This window comes from Miscanthus floridulus, chromosome 18 (assembly GCF_019320115.1).
Source record: "Miscanthus floridulus cultivar M001 chromosome 18, ASM1932011v1, whole genome shotgun sequence".
NCBI lineage: Eukaryota > Viridiplantae > Streptophyta > Magnoliopsida > Poales > Poaceae > Miscanthus > Miscanthus floridulus.
The window spans coordinates 37,515,605-37,538,687 of record NC_089597.1 but is presented as its reverse complement, the minus strand read 5'-3'; the positions used below and the strand labels follow the sequence as shown (position 1 = coordinate 37,538,687).

Genomic DNA, 23,083 nt, shown 5'->3' with positions numbered 1-23,083 from the left:
TTCTCAAACACAACATCTTTCAAGCCTCTAACCAAGTCATGTTTAACCAATCTATTCAATTGTTTCATTCCAACAAGACCAAGCCTTCTATGCCATAACCAACCCATGCTAGACTTGGTGAACAAGCATGTAGATAATCTAGCTTCACTAGCATTGAAATCAACCAAGTATAGATTCTCATATCTAAAGCCTTTGAAGATCAAGTTAGAACCATCTACACTTATGATCTCTACATCATCTACCCCAAATATGCATTTGAATCCAAGATCACACAATTGAGCCACGGATAGCAAATTGAAGTTCAAACTATCTACTAGCAACACATTGGATATGCTCATGTCATTGGATATTGCAATCTTACCAAGCCCTTTGACCTTGCCTTTTCCATTGTCACCAAATGTGATACTATCATACCTATCATTGCCATTGGTGTTGATTGAGTTGAACATTCTTACATCTCTGGTCATGTGTTGAGTGCACCCACTATCAAGAACTCAATGCCTTCCTCTGGCTTTGTAATTAACCTACAAAAGAAGATTAATTCTTTTTAGGTACCCAAACTTGCTTGGGTCCTTGAAGGTTAGTTACTAAGGTCTTTGGTACCCAAATGTCCTTCTTCTTTGGGCCCACAATTGGTGTACCAATAAACTTAGCCTTCACACCATTTATACCCTTAGTAAGCATATAGCATGAATCAAGCTTAAGGGAGGATACATTAGCATTTTTGCTCTTATTTTTGCACTCTTGCTCTTTATGACCAACTTGCTTACAACTAGTGCAAAACCGATCATTGTTCTTCACAAAACTAGTCTTCTGAGGAGCAAAGGCCGCCTTGCCTTTCTTGGGGGTATAGCCCAATCCCTCTTTGTAGAGAGAAGCTCTTTGGCTACCCAAGCACATAAGCAAGCGATCCTCACCACCATAGGCTTTAGCCAAAGTGTGAGTGAGCTTGTTGACCTCCTTCTTGAGATTCTCATTCTCAACCATTAGTGAGGCATCACAAGTGAAACCATCACTACTAGATAAGGTAGAAGTAGAAGTACTACAAGAAGGGTTAGTGGGAGGAACAATGATAGGCATAGATAATGATTCATCAATTATATCACAAGTTAAACCTACATTGCAAGTTTCAACATGCTTCTTTTTATTTTGCTCATCAAGCAAAGATGAATGAGCCTTTTCAAGATTTTTGTGAGCTTTGCCAAGCTTCTCATTGGCTTCCTCTAGCCTCTCATGAGATGCATTGAGTTCATCAAAGGCTTGCTTAAGGTCTTTTAGTTCCTTACGCAACCTTTTGCATTCCCTTCTCTTGATGTCAAAGTGTTCTCTAGCATCTTCTAGCATATCAAATAATTCATCTTTAGTGGGTTCATCATTATCACTATCACTATCATTTTCATTTTCATGTTCATTTTTATCATCATGTTCTTCATCACTTTCATCATCACAAGATTGTACCTTAGTGGCCTTAGCCATAAAGCATGATGAAGATTCGAAGAGAGAAGGCTTCTCATTGATAGCAATGCTTGCAAGAACCTTCTTCTTGGTGGTCTTGTTATCATCACTATCATCATCATCATCACTTGAGGAAGCATCACTATCCCAAGTGACTACATATGAACCACCCTTCTTCTTGAATGCCATCTTGTCCTTCTTCTCTTTCTTTTCCTTCTTGTCCTTTTTCTTGTTCTTCTTGTTGTCATCATCATTGTCGCTATTGTATGGGCATTGAGCAACAAGATGATCTTTGCGTCCACATTTGAAGCACCTTCTTGACTCTTCTTTATTCTTGGATGAAGACTTCTTTCTTCTAGCACGGTAGCCCTTCTTCATCATGAACTTGCCAAACTTCTTGACAAAGAGAGCCATCTTCTCATCATCATCATCATCCCAAGATTCATCCTCTTCACTTGATGTTTCTTGCTTAGCTTTGCCCTTGGATGATGTGGCTTTGAATGCCATGCTCTTCTTCTTGTCATCCTTCTTGTCATATTTCTTTTCCTTCTTTTCTTCCTTCTCATCTTCATCTCTATATGTATCATCGGTCATTATGTCCCCCAATACTTGGTTTGGTGTCATGGTGTCCAAACCGCTTCTCACTAGAATGGTGACCAATGTACCAAATCTTGAAGGCAAACATCTCAAGAACTTATGTGAGAAGTCCTTGTCCTTCACCTCTTCACCAAGTGCTTTAAGATCATTGACAAGCACTTGAAGCCAATGGAACATCTCCGACACACTCTCATCCTCCTTCATCTTGAAGCTTGCAAACTTCTCTTTGAGGATGTATGCCTTTGCACCCTTCACAACTTGAGTGCCCTCAAATGATTCTTCCAACTTCTTCCAAGCCTCATGAGCCATCTCAATATTCTTTATTTGCTCAAATGTTCTCTCATTAATTGCATCATGAATAGCACTTAGAGCAATGTCATTGTTTTGGAGAAGCACTTCTTCGACAGCGGTGGGATTCTCCATATCACCAATCTCAATTTTGGTTTCCACCACCTTCCACACCTTTCTATTGATTGACTTGATGTGTGTGGTCTTCTTTGACTTCCAATAAGGATAATTTGTGCCATCAAATTGGGGTGGCTTCTTGGTGTTGTTGATTTGAGCCATTTTTTACATCGAAGGTTGTTAAGCCTCAAATCACGGTGACCTCGGCTCTGATACCACTTGAAAGGTCCTAATGGCTAGAGGGGGGTGAATAGCCTATTAAAAATTTCTACAACAACACTTAACAAAATGGTTAGACAATTATGAGGCAAAGCAAGTGTTGCGCTAGCCTACTCAAAAGGCAAGCCACCTATCACAATTCTAGTTTAGATAGTGTCTAATCACACAATAGCTATGACACTACTCTATGTTAGTGTGCTCTCAAAGGCTAACTAAAGAGCCACACCAACCAAGCATGCAAGCTCTCACAACTAGCTACACTAAAGAGCTTGACAACTAGTTTGCGGTAATGTAAAGAGAGTGATTAAGAAGATTATACCACCGTGTAGATGAAGGAACCAATCAATCACAAGGATGAATAACAATGAAGACCAATCACCTTGGAATCAATGATGAACACAATGATTTTTTTACCGTGGTTCACTTGCTTGCCGGCAAGCAAGTCCTCGTTGTGGTGATTCACTCACTTAGAGGTTCACGCGCTAATTGGCTTCACACGCTAAACCCTCAATAGGGTGCTACACAACCAACATAAGATGAGGATCACACAAGCCACGAGCAATCCACTAGAGTACCTTTTGGCTCTCCGTCGGGAAAAGATCAAGAACCCCTCACAATCACCATGATCGGAGCCAAAGACAATCACCACCCTTCGCTCAACGATCCTCGCTGCTCCAAGCTATCTAGGTGATGGCAACCACCAAGAGTAACAAGTGAAACCCGCAGCGAAACATGAACAACAAGTGCCTCTAGATGCAATCACTCAAGCAATGCACTTGGATTCTCTCCCAATCTCACAAAGATGATGAATCAATGATGGAGATGAGTGGGAGGGCTTTGGCTAAGCTCACAAGGTTGCTATGTCAATGCAAATGGCTAAGAGAGTGAGCTTGAACCGGCCATGGGGCTTAAATAGAAGCCCCAACGAAATAGAGCCGTTGTACCCCTTCACTGGGCTGAATGCGGGGTGATTGGATGCTCCAATCCGATTGACCGGACGCTGGCCTTCAGCGTCCGGTCACGTGATTCATGCCACGTGTCCCCCGCTTCAAATATTGTTCGTCAGATTTCAACGGTCATCAGTTGACCGGATGCGTCAGTTAGAAAGTAACCAGACGCTGGACCTCAGCGTTTGGTCATTTCCAGTAAGGTTCTAAACGCGAATTTTCATGACCGGACATGCCCGACCAGACACACCCAGCGTCTGGTCACTCAATGTCTCCTCTATGCGCCTCATGTCAGCGTACGTCAGCACTGACCAGACGCACCCTGCCAGCGTCCGATCGTAGAGCGACCTAGCGTTCGGTCATTTGACCGATGCCAGCGTCTTTGCTGTTACACCTGACCAGACACGTCGGTCCAACCAAGGCCAGCGTTCGGACACTTCTAGTGACCTCCGTCTTTTCTGTCTACGGTGCCGGTGGCACCGTCGGACTGTCCGCACTTTACAGGCGAACACTCCACCGGTGGAGTTTCTAACCCTTGCACCTAAACTTCACCACCCTTGATCAAATGTGCCAACCACCAAGTGTATCACCTTGTGCACATGTGTTAGTGTATTTTCACAAACTTTTTCAAGGGTGTTAGCACTCCACTAGATCCTAAATGCATATGCAATGAGTTAGAGCATCTAGTGGCACTTTGATAACTGCATTCTGATATGAGTTTCACCCCTCTTAATAGTATGGCTATCGATCCTAAACATGATCACACTCACTAAGTGTCTTAATCACCAAAACAAACTGGCTCCTACAACTTATACCTTTACCTTGAGCCTTTTGTTTTTCTCTTTCTTCTTTCCAAGTCCGAGCACTTGATCATCACAATGGCATCACCATCATCATGTTATGATCTTCATTTGCTTGACCACTTGGAGTGTGCTACCTATATCATGATCACTTGATAAACTAGGTTAGTACTTAGGGTTTCATCAATTCACCAAAACCAAACTAGAGCTTTCAGTGTCCTAGTGGTTTGCTTTGCCTTTAACAGCCTAGGGTCTTTCCTTCACACCTTTACATATGGGCTTCACACCAGCTTAGACCTCATCAATGCTTGTGACAGATACCCTAGTTTCCAGGAGCCTTGGTGCTACCTTCAGTGAGTTGACAGGGCAGCCTACACCGCTAGATCTACATGTCCATGGTCCTTCCACAGTTGCTTCTATTACTGGGACTATAGAGACGCTCCCATCATTAGTTGCATCATCAAAGCCACCTGCTTCAGTCATACCTATAGAGTCATAGGCCGCACTAGTCCCAGATTCGACCCACATCGCTTCAGCGTCACTTCTAGCGATAGAGGGTCATACTACTCAGAGCTTAGGATCAGATGATGCTACTACATAGTTCTAGATCGCTCATCGCACCTCAGCGCCCGACTCGTCCGCTGCAGCCCCGCCGTTAGACCCTTAGGTTTTGGTGCTTGATGCCAAAGGGGGGAGGGATCGAGTATGATAGACTTAGGGGTAGCGATATATCTAGGGGGAGCTTATATATTACATTTGGCTTTTTATGTGTGATACTTATTATGCATTCATGTTTTCTTTTATGCATTGAACTACATAAGTGTGATCGTAATCGTGATATTTTTGTGATCGTGACATTTATGTGATATGTGACATGTGTGCTCTCTACTTTGAAATATTTATATGTCATGTCACTTGGTTATGCTCATTTGTTTTGCTTCCACGTTTTACTCTGATGCAAATGAGTTTTATTCTTATTGTCAAAAGCTTACTAAAGATGCTTATTTCATATCTATTGAGTACATCATGTTGGCTTGGGTCATATAAGCTTGCCTAACTTTTTTGTTCTTATTGTCAAAAGCTTATATGAACCAAGCATGTTGAAAACCTCATCTCTCTTACATACTCGAGGTTGTATTGTCATCAATCACCAAAAAGGGGGAGATTGAAAGCATCTAGGCCCCTAGTTGGGTTTCGGTGATTAATGACAATACGAGAATACTATGACTAGCGTGTGTTTTGTAGATGCAATTAAGTTAGGTCATGGTAATGACAATTGATTGGGCAATCATGGTTGTCATGCCCCTACGATGGAAATTATTTTGGTTTTTAAAGGATGGACTAGTTCTAAGTGTTGTTTGGTGTTGAAGAGACACTTAGAGTAGTTTAGGACTTTGTTTTTCCTTTGGCCAAACTATTAAGGGGGGTATGGATGGGTAGCTTGACCTAGGTGAGTCTAGTGGGTTAGGTGTGGTGCACACTTGTCAAATCTAGCACTAGGTAGCTCCTACGTAGCCCTAAGATCAATTGGAGCAAACTTCATTCACATATGATTGCGAGTTTGAAGTGAATAGAGGGTCAAATGTTGATCGAACGCTGGTTCCGGTGAGAACAGATGCTGGTGCAGAGTCCGGTCAGTTCATTTGATCAAGGTGAAGTCGTCTGGTTGTGACCAGACACTGAGTGAAATGTGACCAAACGCTGGATGCTAGAGTCTGGTCAACTCCAGTAAGGTTCCAGAGAGGGACAATCCTAATTGGACGCGTCAGGTCAGCGCTGATCGGACACTGGTCAGGTTCTGGCTACTGACCAGACACTGAGCAGCAAAGTGACCGAACACTAGGTGCCAGAGTCTGGTCAACATCAGTAAGGTTTTAGAGAGCAGTTTTTGTGACTGGACACGTCCGGTCAGTGCTGACCGGACATTGATCAGAGTCTGGTCATAACTTAATGGCTCAGTGGCGGGGAGAACTGACTAGAGAGTTCGGTCACCTTGACCGGAGCGTCTGGTCACCCCACAGAGCAACATAATAGTTCGTTTTGAATGAGGGGTTATAAATACTTCCTCTATTCACTCAAGGGATTACTTTTGATCATTTCAACAGCTGAGAAACACCCTTGAGAGTGCTAAGAAGTGCAAGGTCCTAGTGAGGTGATTGAGATTTGAGAATCCAAGAGAGAGGCCTCATTAGTGAAAAGAGAGTTGCAAGTGTGCATCCACCCTTCTCATTAGGCTTGTTGTGGTCAAGTGAGAGTTCTTGCATGTTACTCTTGGTGATCGCCATCACCTAGATGATTTGGTGGTGATTTGGAGTTTGGTGATCATCCGACGGAGCTTGTGGATGACCCAACTCAAGTTGTGAGCGGTTGTGGGTGATTCACCGCGATGGAGTGTCGAAGAATTAACCCGTAGAGAGCACTTGATCCTTGCACGGATCAAGGGGGAGCTACACCCTTGCACGGGTGCTCCAACGAGGACTAGTAGGAAGTGGCAACTCTCTGATACCTCGGCAAAACATCACCGTGTTCCACCTTCTCTCTTTACTTTATGCATTTACTTTGAATAATTCAATTCTTGTCTTTACATTCATAGAATTGCCATGCTAGAGTAGGATTGGAACTTAGGTTGCAAAACTTTTGTGTGGTAGAACATTAGAAAGACTTTCTAGACACAAGGGGTGAAGTGGGCTAAGTGTAGGGTTTAATTATTGTAAAGAATTTTAGAATTAGCCCAATTCACCCCCCCCCCCCCCTCTTGGGCATCTTGATCCTTTTAGGAGGGAAGACCTACTGATTTATGGATTAAAGGTGAGGCAAGAGTGAATGGTGGCTTAGAAGGCAGTAGACGGGAGTAGATTAGGGAGAGCAGTGTGTGCCATCGCTCTTCTCTAGCCAATCTCGGGGCAAGGTGGTCATATCAGAGGTAGACCTAGGCTTAACCACAAACATGATCTTGACAAGAGGTGAGTTGATGGTTGTAGCCAAGGCACCAAAAGCACCAGCCCTTGAAGTAGTTCTTATAGCTTGCTAGCAATCCAATGTCAATATGGGCCTAGAGTGGCCACTAAATGGAAGATGACAAAGAAGCAATATCCTCGCTCTTCCTCCACCACTACATCAATTTCATTCCTTGCTAGTTCAGTGTAACAAATAGTCGAGCAAGCCACATGCATACTGAAGGCAACCACTTGAAAACATTACCATCACAGCCTAGCACATTGGCCCTACCGCTAAAGGTATGTTCAACGCCTAGGGCAAGAGGAGAGCAGAGGATATAGTATTAGGAGAGAAAGGCACATCAATTACCTCTATTGCAGTGGTGATGGCATGCGTGCCCTGGATACCTACCTGTGTGTTAGGCGAAGTTAAGGCATCTCTTATGCCCTCTTCTGATTCAGTGTTTGAGCCAAGGCATAGATGCTTCTCCTCTCTTACCGCTTATAGATGCTTGAAGGTGGACACTTGAATGCTTCCCTTTGGTAGCACCACCCTAGGGCAAGTGACACTCCCTAAAGCACTAGTTGCACTCCCTAGAGCATCAATAGCTACCGGCACAACCTCATGGGGTGCAGAAGACAAGCAACATGTAGGGAGTGCCATAGGAGCCTGATCCTCCTCTTGTAGATCTAGATCGACACCCTGGAACTTACCTTCCTTTGGATCGATCTTTTCAAAGGCACCATCTTGATCATCAATACATCCTCAATCTAGATCATTGCGGGAGTCCTCCACTATGGCATCGAACTGGAAGAGCCTAATTGACTCATCCCTTGGTGCATCAGAGTTGGCTGCGGAGGCCATGATGGTGGCAAGTGCATACGTTGGGTGGGAGGCGGCTTGGGCTAGCGCCCCTATAGGGGACCGTGACACCTAAGAGGGGGGGGGTGAATTAGGCAACTTAAAATTCTAACTCTAAACTATGGCCTCTTTTTCTAACCTTAGCAAAACCTATGCAAAAGATAAACTATCTAAATGTGCAACTACGGTTTTGCTAATGTATTGCTATCTCTACCGCCAAAGGAGTAATGTAAACAATGTAAATGCAGAAGCTAAAGAGCAAGGTAGAGATATGTAAACTCCCGTCGATGACTGGTATTTTTACCGAGGTATCGAGAAGCGCACGAGCTTCCCCCTAGTCCTCGTTGGAGCCCCTCACAAGGAATCCCTCGTAAGGGCCAAGCTCCCGATCGGGTAACTCCGTGGATAGCCTCGGGCCTTCCCCACGCGTAAGTGGGTCTCCGATGTGCCTTCTAGCAAGCCTCTCCTGGATGCTCCCCGCCATCTTCACTATCAAGCCTCCGACCAAAACGCCGTGGACCTTGTTCCCTCCGGTACACGGTGGCGGCCACACCACAAACATGGTTGGTGTGATCTCACAAGACTACAAGCCCCTTCATTGCACAACAATGGTGCGCGCAAGCACCGAGTGGTAAGAGGTATGCAAACCTCATTAAACACTAAGCCTAAACCTAGAGCAAGCGCATAAGCGGTAGTCCAATCAACCTAAGCACTTCGCAAAGCACCTGCGCTAATCACCTAATGAATCACTAAGCACTATGCAAGTGGAGATCACTAAAATGGTGTATCAACACCCTTGATATGTTTCCTCAGCTCCACACCCTTCAAATGGCCGGTTGGGGGTCCATTTATAAGCCCCACTGAGAAAGTAACCGTTGGGGACAAAATCCCGCTTTTCTGCTACTGACCGGACGCTGAACATGTCCTGACCGGACGCGTCCGGTCATCCCGACCATTGGAGCCGCGATAAACTGATCGAACGCTGTCAGCATCCGGTCACATGCCACTAGACGCATCTGGTCATAGTTTCACCGCTCTAGAACCTCTCTGTACTCGACCGAACTCTGTTGTCCTATGTTCAGTCGATTTGCTTGATCAACGTCTGGTCACTGCAGCAGCCGAGCCTCTAAACGGAGTGTTCGGTCACTGTGCTACCAGCGTCCGATTATCTCTATGAGCTCGTTTCTTAGTGATCTTGCGTCCGGCTTGGTTCCTATCTTTATGCTTGGACTTTGCTTGATATCTTGGGTCTTCTCTTTTGCTCCTAGGGTCTTGCTTATGGTGTTGATCATCGAATCATCACGTCGCCTTCGTCCAAGTCACGTTTTGCATCCTATTGAACTACAAAACAAACACTTGTAAATTCTTTAGTCCAATTTAGTTGTGTTTGTCATCAAACACCAAAAATCAAACTAAATGGACCTAGGGTCCATTTTCCTTACAGCCTCGACATTGGGGCTAGTCATCGGGGGCACGAAGGTCACCGGCGATTGTGTTGGGTGGGTGGTGGCTAGGGTTGGTTCCTGAGTGCTCTCGCTCTCGCTCATGTCTTTTCCTCTATGATTGATTTTGAGTTGTGACAATGTTCCATGCCTCCCTGCCACTAGAGGCAAAGAGCGCTACCGATGGCTATGTGACAGCCAACGAAGAGCATTTAATGCTTTGGTTGCTTAATGGTCTCTTGCTGGCAAAGGGGCCATGTGGAATAATTCAACAAAAAATTAAGATCTAGTTGACATGGATATAATATGAATAGTTGTATATAAATGAATGATGAAGATCAGATATCTATCATGTTGTGCAAATGTAGATTGAGCTTTTGAGGAATAAAATATTGTTATTGGGGATGAACTACATATGTACTATAGATTATAAACCAGTCATTCTTTAAGCCATAAATAGTATGGTTCTAGCCATGAGTAGAAGATGTACTACTACCAACTTTCAACCCACTATCAGATTGATTAGATTATTATGTGTTATGTTTTCCAACCTTTACTTGACTGTAGAGCTCTAAAAAGGCAGTTCCGTACATTGTTTACATCTAAATCATATCAATGTAGCGACAACTGTAAAGCTTCCTAGTGGAGACGTGCTCTATATGGAATATTTTATTTTTAAATATCACATATTACACTAATTAAATATATACCAACAACAAATTGAGGTCACTATATATCTAAACATTTATTAATTCCGCTTACTCATTTATTCCTTTTAGGTATGCATGATTCTGTCTTCTTCCTATCCTCTTATTCTCTAGAGGAACCTACCACTAGTGTTAATATTGAAGTCAAATCGAGGAGGGAGAGGCAAGAGAGGGCATGGATGACAAGGCAGTCTAGCCAAGAGACAATTAATCCTACCTCTATTATGGGTTGTGGCAGTGCGATTAGAGCACATAGTCGCAGTGGATGCTCGTTGGCCTACGCGAGCAAGATCATGACCAAGGGCCATACAAAAATACTCTACCTGGTCCGTTAGTCATAAGGTATTTAGATAGTTCCAACCACCCTTTGTTCAACCTTTTGTGGCTACGATATTAACAAATTATTTTATTTTTTATTTGGTTTGTGTTGACAGGACAAAGACATCGATTGTACACTAATTAATTGCATTTCTCATTTCTTTAAATGTCCACCTTTGATATGTAGGTTCATTATTACATGCTAATCTTCAGGAAGATATGAGAAGCGGGGGAGAACCAAACCATCTTTATTAGGTACTTATTTTTATATCAAGCTAGAAGATACCCCGCGTGTTGCTGAAATTAGAATGAAATTAAGTGGAGATGATGTGGATAGCTTGTATTATAAGAGGTTAGAAGTTAGTGGGATGATATAGATACTAGATGGATGTGCTTGAACCTATTTTTTCATTCATTTTCTCTATCTAATTATAAATGGATTTTAAAAAATGATGGATATTCGATACCATCAATATTTGCATATTTGTGGATTATACTACTAGATGAAATTATATAAAAAAATTATTTCATGATGGCTAGTTATATTAATTTTAGTGTTAATGATTATGTACTTATTGAAGATGCTTAAAATTAATGACCAACAATAAAAATTTGATATTGTTATAATAATATATTGTATAAATACAAATCTAATTAATTTCCAACATAATTAACACCATTAATTTTAATATGAATATTGATATAATTTTAATTAATATATGACCATAACATATAGTATTGTTTTTAAATATTAGACATTCAACTTATAAAGGTTAAAACTATTTAAAAGTAGTGTCAACATTAATGAAAAATTGTGTTTTATTTTCAATATTACTGATGCAATCAATATTATAATATGACTATATATAATTTATATATTCTATATTTATTGTGAGGACCGTCCAATTAATCATGCTAAATCAAGTTGTCCTTTGAGCAACGCTTGAATTAACGCAATTAATCTGATCATCTCTACAATTGCATCATCAGTGCTATCCACTACGTGCAAACACTTAGAATCCATTGCATTACATCAACGTTCATAACTCATACAGCAGTTTTACTTTAACATAAAAGTAGTTAGGCTAAATGGTGAGTTGTTCAGCACAGTTAAATTCATATAGTCTTGCAACAAAAGTGTATTAGTGTAATATTTCATAAAGAGCACCTCATGAACCATGCCACATCCATTGTTATACCTCTTCTATAAACCGTTCTCCTACTCCTAGTCGATTGAAGGCTCGAGAGCATATAATAGCGAAAATCGAGGCCATCACACCCAAAACCTAAATGTATCACCATAAGTACATGAATATACTCAAGATTTACTTAGAGGTAGATCTAGTAGTGGGGCAGGAGGGGATCAAGCCCTCCTACTGTTGCCAAGCCCTTGAAGCCCCCCTCACCCTAGCTTTTTTTGCTATGACTGTTTAAACATCGAGAAGCAGAAGCAGGGTCTCTAGATCCAATCGCAAGGTTGACGATGATACTCTTGCCAACAGCCGAAGCTTGGGGTAGCCCTTCCTATACACTCTTGTAATTGGCCTATATTCTAGCCTAATAAGGCTTGGTCTTTTCTCCAATGTCCAACAGATCACAACTCATGTCAACTGCATGTCTAAACTAAAACCTGATCTGATCCTTCTAGCGCTTTTCTATTTGAAGGTTCAGGAGGAGGTAGTGCTTCGATGATAAGCGGTGGTGGATGGCACCTGGTTAGGAGGAGCAAAGGAGATCATGCTCTGGCAGATCTAGGCATATTCACGATCTCGCAAAGTGGGAGGCATGCTCTGTGTGGCTATGCGGGCATTGGGTGCGCGCTAGTAGAACTGCGAGTAACCGCTAACCGGCCACAATGTTAGATAGGAAAGCAGTAGCTGTGGCTAGCTAACAACGGCAGCACATAGTTGTTGCTGTAGGTCTACAACTTGTAGGGCAACAATGGCTGCAAGCAACCGGCCAAGAAAGGGAGGCTGAGGTATCCCTTTGAGACAAGGTGACGAGATCCTAACATACAGGTATGTTAAGCCTCGGGTCCAATGGTTCCCAAATGAAGAAGACCCCCCCCCCCGACCCCTTCAGGATCGCTCGGGGGCTTAGGGGCTATGCCCATTGGGCACGCTCACACGTACCCTCTGGCAAAGAGATCTAGCCAAGCCTAACTCGATCGTAGCCTTTGCCTGGGGCTCGGGGGCATCCCCGATCCTTGGTCTCCTGATCTACGGCATGACCAAGCTTGGTCCTTAGCTCTAGCCTGGCTCACGACGCTAGCCAAGGCCTAGGCATAAGAAGACAAGCCTTGTGCCACCCATGCTTGGGGGCTCCCTGGCGTTGCTCCCTAGATGTGGCCCTACCAACTGCTCCTCCGACTAGGTCACATCCAGGGCGTGACACAAGAAGACAAAGCTTCCCACGACCTCTGGGGGCTCGAGGCCTTCTAGGCCCGCACGTCAGCCCCCAGAGCTAACCTCCTTCACCACCAAGAAGACTCCAGAAGGTCTCACCCAGGGGAGGCCGGTCCAAGCTAACACAGCCTGACACGCAGAGTGTCAGAACAGAGCAGGCAGATGACACCCAAGGCTTCTTTGGCTCTAAGACACCACAACGGTCCACGACACACCACTGCAAGAGCTCCCTGGACTTCAACACACGTAGACCATAGACTAAACCCCCAAACCACCATGTACCTAACCTATCTTGTTATATAAGGGATAAGGTTAGACCTAGAGGGGAGGGGATCTGATTCAATCACCAAACACTCCATTCCATTCCATCTGCCTCCGCTCTGCACAGAGAGCAGGACAACCCTAAGAGGGGCACTGAGAGCCCCTCCTCCACTGCATCCCATCATCTTCCTCCTCTCCGATGAGGGGGAAGGATCCAACAATGGCGAGGCAACCTTAGGATTAGCACTGAGCAAACCCTCTACCAAATCTTCTTCCTTTACACTCTGTTGTAACCTCCTGATTTTGGGTGCTTTTGAGTATAAGGATCATCAGCTACTAGACATAGGGACCGGATTGGATGAACTAGGATAAACCTTTGCATCTCCTCTGCATGATTTTTGTGTTCCTAAGTCCACCCGAGACATCGCGACCCATACTCTGACATTGACTCAAACAACATGCTTGCCATGATTTTGACCCCACGACAGCTGGCGCGCTAGGTAGGGGTAGCGTCAAGTGTGATTCTGGCTCTATGATTGCTAGAGCCACCTGCCTCATCGTTGGAGCACACAACATCGCCCTAGATGGTGGTGTCTGCTTCCCTAATGAGCTCTCGGTCATGGCCGGCGCCTTCGCTCCGGGCTAGGTCCTTAACTTTGGGACCCTGGCCTATGTCGCTAACTGCTATGGCGAGCTTTGTCTACTCATGGGGCTACGCCAGTGGGCAATGAGCCCCCGATGTTGCCCCCTCCGCCAGAGCCCTAGAGGGTAGATCTTGAGGTCCTGGCCCAACAGATCTGGGGCAGCTTGGGGCCAGACCCCACTATGTTAGATCGCCATCAGATGTTCTACATGTTGGCAAACATTCATCACTAGACCACCACTGGTGAGGTGCTCCCGCCGCCTCATCGCTTCGGTACAACCTCCCAGATCTACCCTTGGGAGTTCGGAGCACGGCAGAATCCTTCTAGATGGAGCTGGAGCGCCTCGTCATCTGTGAGGCTCCCCAGAGCCCCATCCTCTCCGGTGCAGCAGGGGCTGATGCCCCTTCGTTGTGCGCCTTCTTTGCGACCCTCCAAGGAAGTAATCTAGAGCATCACTCCAACAGCACCGAGCACAGCGCGGCATCCCACAAACGCCACTGCGCCAATGACAAGGCTCTCGCTAGGGGAGAAGTGGGGCGGGCGGGCCAGGAAGCCACCGCGATGGAGCGCAAGCCTCGAAAGCAGAAACTTGCACAGCAACACCGCACGTAGCCCCCCGCAAACAACAACGACAACCATGCTGAGGCCCCCGTGGGCCCATGGCAATGGACGGAGAAGAAGATGTGACACCAGCATCTAGTCCATCCAACTCTTGGAGCACGTTCGGTGCACCCAGCGGCAGCAGTGGCTTGGCATGTCCCTCTGCCCTGGTGCCTGGTCCCCAAGAGGAGCTAGCCCGGTTGAGGGGAGCCCCAGCCCTTCCCTACAGTAGAAGACCCTCGCCAAGCTGATCCCTCGAAGGGCCAACGTCTGATCCAAACCCGAGCGCCCCCGCCTTTACCCTCAGTCGAGCATTCAGGAGAAGGGCATAAAGCTATGTAACTCTCCCTATTTACTTCCTGCATTTCATTTTTCCTAGGCTAAATATTGGGTTGGCTTCCTGTTCGCCGCTAATCCCCCTCCTCCCGGTAAGCGTGAAGTGCTGCTCGCGCACCGCTCGCCAAGTGTTGACAGTCACTAACACCCATTTTGACCATCAATATTCCACCCAAAAGCAACGTAAAGTGAGGTAAATCATCATCACATGTGAAGAATTATGTTTAAATTTCACCTAGTTCCACTTATGCCTGTAGAATTATTTGTAAGCAGGAAATATACCAAAGTTTGGCCAAAATGGCGACAAATACGGACATATGGAGCAAGTGGAGGTGACAGGAGGCCTCGGGCCCACTTAGGACCATCGCCCGGCCCCCCAGGTGGCCCTGCCATGTCATTGATCCGTGGGAGCTGCTCCTAAGCCAATCACAAGCTTTCATTCAAGGCGGTTTGATCAATGGACAAGATTTAATGTCGGTGGATTCATGGGCCCATTGTCATAGACTTGGGAGCTCTCCACTGACTTACCAACCGCCTTACCATCCAAATTTTGACATGTGCTACTTCTACAACCGCCATTGGGAGCCAACCAGAGCCGAAGGATCAAGAGGTGGTGGATCCAAGGGCTGGCCGGCGCCCTACCTTGGCCGCCTGGCACCCTAGGTCCTCCACCGACCTCCCTGCTGCCTACAAATACCCCTCCCCTCACTATACACTATAAATAGTGGGTGTGGAGCTCAGTGGAGAAGGGTTCCATTCATTTCCAAGATCTCCAAGCTTCTCTTAGCTTTCTAGCTTAGCATTAGCTATAGAGTAGTAGTCTAGTAGTGGAGTAGAGCAAGAGCGGAGCTTCTCGGAGTCCGGAAGAGTCTTCTGGTTCTGGTATACCTCCTTTGTAATTCTTTCTTTTTTGCATTACTTTATTCAGTATTTATTTCAGTACTTTATTCTAGTATTGCTTGTTTTACTTTAAGTACTTAGTCATTAGTGTGCATCATTAGTAAGCTTAGGTGCTTATTGTTTGGCATTAGTAGCATAGGTTACCTTATCATTAGTAGTCTTTTGTTAGTATCGGTTCCACCATCTGGTTAGGGTGCTTTGATCTCATTTCATCCAGAGCTCGGATCGAAGTAGTAAGCCTATAGATTAAGCGTGGTGCTTAGGCTATAGATTACCTATGGATACGGCTAGGCCTCCAGAAAGATTGTGGTAGGTGGCAAGTGGTGACAGCCTTGTCCATCCTCTGTATTCTACCACGATAGGTCTAGTTATTAAATCGTAGGGCTCATGGCAGACCTTGTTTATTTAACTCTCCTAGTTGGTAGGCGGGCTGTGCCCCAAAGTACTATCGCATTTCTCCAAGTTATTTGTTTACCCTTAGTTACTAGAAAGATAAATCACACGCTCTCCTAGCTAGCTATCTCTAGTTAGCTTATATTTAGTAGTTAGTTTAGGTAGTTCACACCCATCCTTCACTATTTTCACTTACCTAGGATCAACTTAAGGCCTTCCTCTAGCAAATCCTAGGCCTGTATAGATTCTAGCCTTCCGCCTTTTGGTGGGAAAATATAAATTTGACACTCGGTACTCACCGAGTGAAGTGCTACATGATAGTTCTGTGTGCTTGCGGAATCCACCAATAGTCGTTAAGAAATATCAACACCAAGCCGACCTAGCCATCTCCTCCTGGTCTATTTGCGCTTCTTGGCTCCCCGGCCTAGCGCCAGTGCCAGTGCACCATCGAAAGGGGTCACAGACCCTGGCCACTCACGGCATGGCCAAGGATCTCATGAGAAATGAGACTCCAAATACCAATCGGGGAAAGGCCATGGGCACCAAGGAAGCAGAACAACAGGGGCGGCAAAGAAACTACAAACAAAAGAACTTAATATTTACAAAAAAAACATTAGATTATTTTGGGGATATCATCCCACTGTTCAGCCATAGAGCACATGTTGGTTGAGTTTTTTCTCTCGCAAGCAGCGACAATTGAGCACACGACCAGGGAGAAGCAAGAGTCATAGAAAGGGGAAGGTTTTGTGGGAAGTAGAAGGTAACGCCCCCTCTCTACCTTTTTGTCTCCACTTTTGTACTCCACGAGCAGCGGCTACTGCGCTCCCACGATCCCACGTGTGATCGTACAGCATGGTGGTAGTTGCCAGACCTGAAGCGGAGGTGAACCGCTGCCTCCTTGTCGGCCCGACCCTGTTGGGCCAAGCCACGCACGCCGCCCACTCCATGCACGCTTCCTCGTGGGACTTGGGGGGATCCGACTCCCCTCAGGCCCATCGGCTATAATCAATGGCTTGGATCCACACACAACAAGTGCCATGGCTCCTCCTCCACTGGATCTGCTCCACGTAGCCCTGACTTCCAATCTCCTAGATGAGGCGAGACAACACGGGGGTTGCGTGCCATAACTCCTCTACTAGGCACGACGGCCCAAACGCCATCAACCACCTACGCAAGGCGTCACCGGACGGGACACACCCATAAGCCACCCCTTTCGCTGGCAAGGAGGCCCCACAATGGCCTCGGGGGCTGTGTCAGCTCCCTAGATGGAGTAGCCCGGTCCCCCGATCGACAGGCGCTCGGGGGGTGCATCCCCCAAAACCAACCAACTCCCCGAAGTTGGGTTGGGAGCCGCTGAGTAGTGGGCCCAACGAGGGCCTCCATCCAAGCCTCGGTGTGCTCCCATCTTCCCAATCTATGGCCGTAGAGGGTCAGCACTAGATGGCCAGCTCAAAGAGATCGGGACCTGTTACCAAAGCCCCTAGAAGGGCATGGCGCTTTGGATGATCAGATGGCCCCGAGCCAGAGCCCAGCACTCTTGATCACTCGACCCACAACAGGCTCTAATCAAAAAGGAGGGCGCTCCTGAGCCTATAGTCGGCAACTCCCAGACGAGTTCACCTAGCCCTCGCTCGAGTTGAAGACCCATGCGATATAGGCTCACGAAGGGATCAACACCATCTTCGCTTGGCCCCGATAGCCGAGCAACGTCCATCACTTTGGAGAAGAAGGCCCCAAGAAGGGCATAGTGCTCTCATTAGTAGAAGACGTCCCCGCTAAGGAGGGTTTGGTCACCAGTTGATCAAATTCAGCCCTTTGTTGCCATCATGCTAGGTGAGGCCATGAAGGTCTCGAGGGCTTCTGACGAGATCCTAACATATAGGTATGTTAAGTCTTGGATCCAATGGTTCCCGAATGAAGAAGACCCCCCGATTGACCCCTTCAGGATTGCCTGGGGGCTCGAGGGCTATGCCCATCAGGCATGCTCACGCGCACCCTCTGGCAAAGAGATCTGATAGAGCCTGACCTGACCACAGCCTCTGCCTAGGGCTCAGGGGCTTTCCCTAAGCCTTGGGCTCCCTATGTACGGCATGACCAGGCCTGTTCCTTGGCTCCTGCTCGGCTCACGACGCTAGCCAAGGCCCGAGCACAAGAAAGACAAGCCTCGAGCCATCAATGCTCGGGGCTCCCCGGCTTCGCTCCCTAGACGCGGCCCTACCAACTGGTCCTCCGACAAGGTCACGTCTGGGGCATGACACAAGAAGACAAAGCTTCCCAAGGCCTCTAGGGACTTAGGGGCTTCTAGGCCCACATGTCAGCCCCTGGAGCCTACCTCCTTCGCCACCAAGAAGACTCCAAATGGTCTCACCCGGGGGAGGCTAGTCCAAACTGACATAGCCTGACACGTAAAGTGTCAAAATAGAGCAGTCGGACGACGCCCAAGGCTTCTTTGGCTCCAAGACACCACGATGGTCCATGGTTCACCGCTGCAAAACCTCCCTGGACTCTGACATGCGTAGACCGAATACTAAACCCCCAAACCGCCATGTACCTGACCTATCTCATTATATAAGGGATAAGGTCGGACCTAGAGGGAAGAGGATCCATTCCATCCACCTCTGCTCTCCACAGAGATCAGGGCAACCAGAGAGGGGCACCGAGAGCCCCTCCTCCACCGCATCCCGTTGTCTTCCTCTTCTCCAACAAGGGGGAAGGCTCCATCGGTGGTGAGGCAAACCCCCTACCAAATATTCTTCCTTTACATTCTGTTGTAACCCCTCGATTTTGGGTGCTCTTGAATATAAGGATCATCAGCTGCTGGATGTAGGGACCGAATTGGCCTGAACCAGGATAAACCATGGCGTCTCCTCTATGTGATTCTTGTGTTCCTAAGTCCACCCGAGTCACCAGAGATCCATACTCTGACATCGACTCGAACATCATGCTTGTCACTGTTTTGACCCTACAACACAAGGTTTAGGATATGTTTGGTTCCTGACTAACGTAGCCATGTCTATTGTGGCGCTGCCAAAGATGAGCCAAAGGTGGAGAAATTCGACGCCATTGTTTGTGGCGAGAGTTACATGGCTGGTGAGCAGAATAATTTGGTGGCTGCCATATCACATGCAAGAACCAAATAGGTGCCAGCTTTATGTGCCAAACACATGCATGTCATGGGGAAGTGAGGTGGGGAACCAAACACCCCCTCTTCTCCCTTCTACTAAACTAGAAGATACCCCACACGTTGATACGAAGATTGTGAAAAAAAAATAAAAATAAAATTAAGTAGAGATAAACCAGCCACCAGCTCGGATTGGGACACCGGCTCAGATCGGGAAAATATCCATGGTAAATTCAACATGAACTCCACGCACGACACAAACTTCTCCACTTTTTTCCATCCTCTCTTTTGCCTTTTTTTCCCTCTTATATAATAGCCCACGAATCTTTCTTGTTAAAAAAATTAATCTTTGTTGGCCGCGAAGTGAAGTCTCTGCATCGCAAACTTGATCTTGCCAAGTTTGAACCTTGGACTTGCTGGATTGGAATTGACAACAGGGAATTGAAAGGCGATGCCAACGGCAAGCAACCGTCCATGTGGAAAAAGTTTTCAGGGAAGAACAGGTAATTTTGTTCTTTGCCTTTCATCTTTTATTGTGGATCTTAGCTGGGTTTTGGAATTACGATATGTCAGAACCAAGTTATATATATGCACATTGTATTGTATTTGTTGGAGTAAATATTCTTGTTATTACTAAACTGTAAGGCTTGTAACTTCAAAATTTTATTACGTGGTCCATATGTGTCGGGGACCGATATTAGTGTACCCAAAGAGGAGGAGCTAATGATCGTCAACATTGATTCATCCGCAAGATCAAGAGCGCGACTACACTGTTTGCTGGGTCACTTCTCGTCCGTCCACCGAGACCATGGGCCCCGCCTCAAGCTGACTCCCGAGGACTGGCTTCGCCTCGCCTGACGTCTAAGGGCAGACTCCGTCCCGCCCGACCCTCGAGGGCTGGCTTCACCTCGCCCGACGTCCGGGGGCTAGCTCTGCCTCTCCCGAAGTCCGGGGCTGGCTCTACCTCGCCCGACGTCTGGGGACTGGCCTCGTCTCGCCCGACGTCTAAGGACTGGCCCCACCTCGACCGACGTCCGGAGGCTGGCTCCGCCTCGCTCGATGTCTAAGGGCGGGCTCCACCTCACCCGACCTCCGAGGGCTAGCTCCGCCTCGCCCAACGTCTGAGGGCAGCCTCCGCCTCGCCCGACGTCCGGGGGTTGGCTTCACCTCGTCTGATGTCTGGGGTCTGCTCCTTCATAACTACGCGCACAGATAAGGCAGAGCATTTAAGTCAACCAAAATACCGAGGACCATACCTTGTACGCCTGCAGGAAGGTACCATCAGGATATGACAAGACGGGCGCTTTAAGCCTTCCAGGCATGTCAGAGCCCGAACAGTGTTGTAGGCACTGACATTTGTCTTACAATGTCTTGGGCGCCGCCATTTGCCCTTGGGCGTGGATTCTGATGGAAGCATACGACAACCACTACAATCTTGCAGGAAACTCGCATCATCTACAGTAGCGGACGTGCGGTCACTGCGCCACCTGCTCCCCGTAGGGTCACGGATCAGCACCTTGGTCCGTCGGTCGACCGCCGGAGCGGGATGGGACGTGACCGCTTGCTGGCAAAGCCAGAGCATGGCATCATCAATGGACAGAGGTCCAATGTGGCCCTATCAGGATCAGCGGACATGCACCCAGCATTGAGCTATCCCTGACACCGTCTGCTGTGTCAGCGGGGCTCGCTCAGAGGAAAAGAAAGACCTGGCATCTCGGTAGGACCTCCTTTGTCTCTGGTTTTTCTTCTTTCTTTCATATGTAATCCCTGCTTCCCCTTGCTGTATTAAAGGGAAGGCAGGACACCCCATCAAGGGGGATGGATCGATTGAACACACCACACATCACATCACACATAGCTGTGCAGCGACCAAGCTCTCAGCACCCATTTGACCTTTCCATCAGAGACTTGGGATCTTTCCCTCTCTCGACATTTGTAACCCCTACTATGAACTTTTTAGTGTAAATAACACGAGCAGCAGCCACGAATTGGACGTAGGGACATTCTGCCCGAACCAGTATAAACCTTGTATCTTTTTAGCACACCATCCGGGCCAAACGCTGTCACACACCAAAATTTATGATTTTGGGTTGTGCATAGAAAACACTAAATAAAATGAATTATTTTAATATTTGGATAAAATATACCAAGTTTAGTTTGAGCTAGCGCAAATTTAGTTATAGGAAAAATGTGAATTTTTAAAGTTTTCTAATTTTGACGGGCGTTTGGATGATGTGATGTTTGCTTGTTGCTTCTTTGTGTGTTGAGAGTGAGCAAAGTCTTTAAAATGCGTTAGTAGGTCGATTTTTCTTCTCCGGCACGCCTTTATCTTTTTTTACAATCAAATTGTTTGTGTTCTCGGCTCAAGTTTTCGTTCGGAGCTTCCTAAAATATTTTCTTTGTAACGCAAATCACTCATTTCAGTTCCTCGTCCGTCAATCAATCTCTACAAATTTCTCGAGAATTTTTTCAGCTTTTTTTTTGAACTTATTCCTACTTGTCTGTGAGCATAATTTAATTTTAGATGCTCTAAATTATCTTATCATGGGCTTCAAATACTTTATTTGGGTTCCTCATGTTCCATAATGTCTCTGGAAATTTTCTTCGAATTTTCAGAGCTTTTAGAGTATTTTTCGTGGCTTAAATAATAATTCTAGACTTTTCTGAAATTATTTTATCCACGAAATTAATTAATTTTGAAAATAATAAATCTCTCATTTTTCCCAATGCTCAAAGCCCATGTGCAATAATCCTAATAAATCCTAAAGGCCCATGCATTTATTTACTAATGGGCTTTAATGATTATTTAGGCCCATTAGTAAATGTGGAGGGTGCAACATCAATTAGTACCATATTGCTAGTTGATATAGATATGGGGAGTTTTTCTCCCAATAAATATGTACCAACCTCTTAGACAAAGCACATCAAAACTATCGTAAGGGGAGCCCTTAGTTTGGGAAATCCTTCGTGTAGTAAATTACATTTTTCTCCTCCTCTCGTCGTCACCGTCGTCGCAGCGCTGCCCAGCCCGGCCATCCTCTCCTTCGTGCAACAAGTCGAGCCCACCCCTGCGCTGCTGCTGTTGCCATGGCCGTGTGGTGGCTGTATGGGAGGCCAAAGGATGAAGACGAGGTAATTACGAAATTACCATCAGTTCATAATATCGTCGTCGTATATTTGTTTTAAGTCTGTGTCGAGTCGTTCCAATTGCGTTAGATTCTTATCGATGTGATCTACATGCTAGTGTCGTCGTTTTCATGTCAAGTGACTTTTATATATATGCTTAAATATTAATTTGATTAATATGCATGTAACTAGTTTTTATAAATAAAAGAAACATAATTATATACAATGCTCTTTTGTAAATAAGTTTTAACATGACTAGTTGCTAACATAAATATGTTTCTAAATTATAATATGTTTAGTCTAAACACGTATCAAATTTGATTAGGTTCTCACATGTCAGTTTGTATTTACAAGTTAAATTTGAATTGGCATAAATGATATCAAAATATTTATAAATAAAATATGATTAGCTTCAACTCAGTTTTTAAGTATAAATATGATTTGTTTAATCTAAATTAATGTTACTCACATAGTTTTTTCTAATTAACATAAATTAAGTTTATAGTCTTCTCTTTTCTTTTACAATATAAAACCCTATAGTCGTTTCTTTATAACCGTAGTTCTGATTAGCGTGCTTTTCGTGTCTGTATGTTCATAGCGACATTTAGA

General features: G+C 45.7%; 1 pseudogene; it reads right to left on the bottom strand.

Moving 5' to 3' along the window:
• The window catches only part of LOC136523670 (uncharacterized), a 45,811-nt pseudogene extending 25,078 nt beyond the window's left edge, over positions 1–20,733 (bottom strand).
• Positions 20,734–23,083: the final 2,350 nt, after the last annotated feature.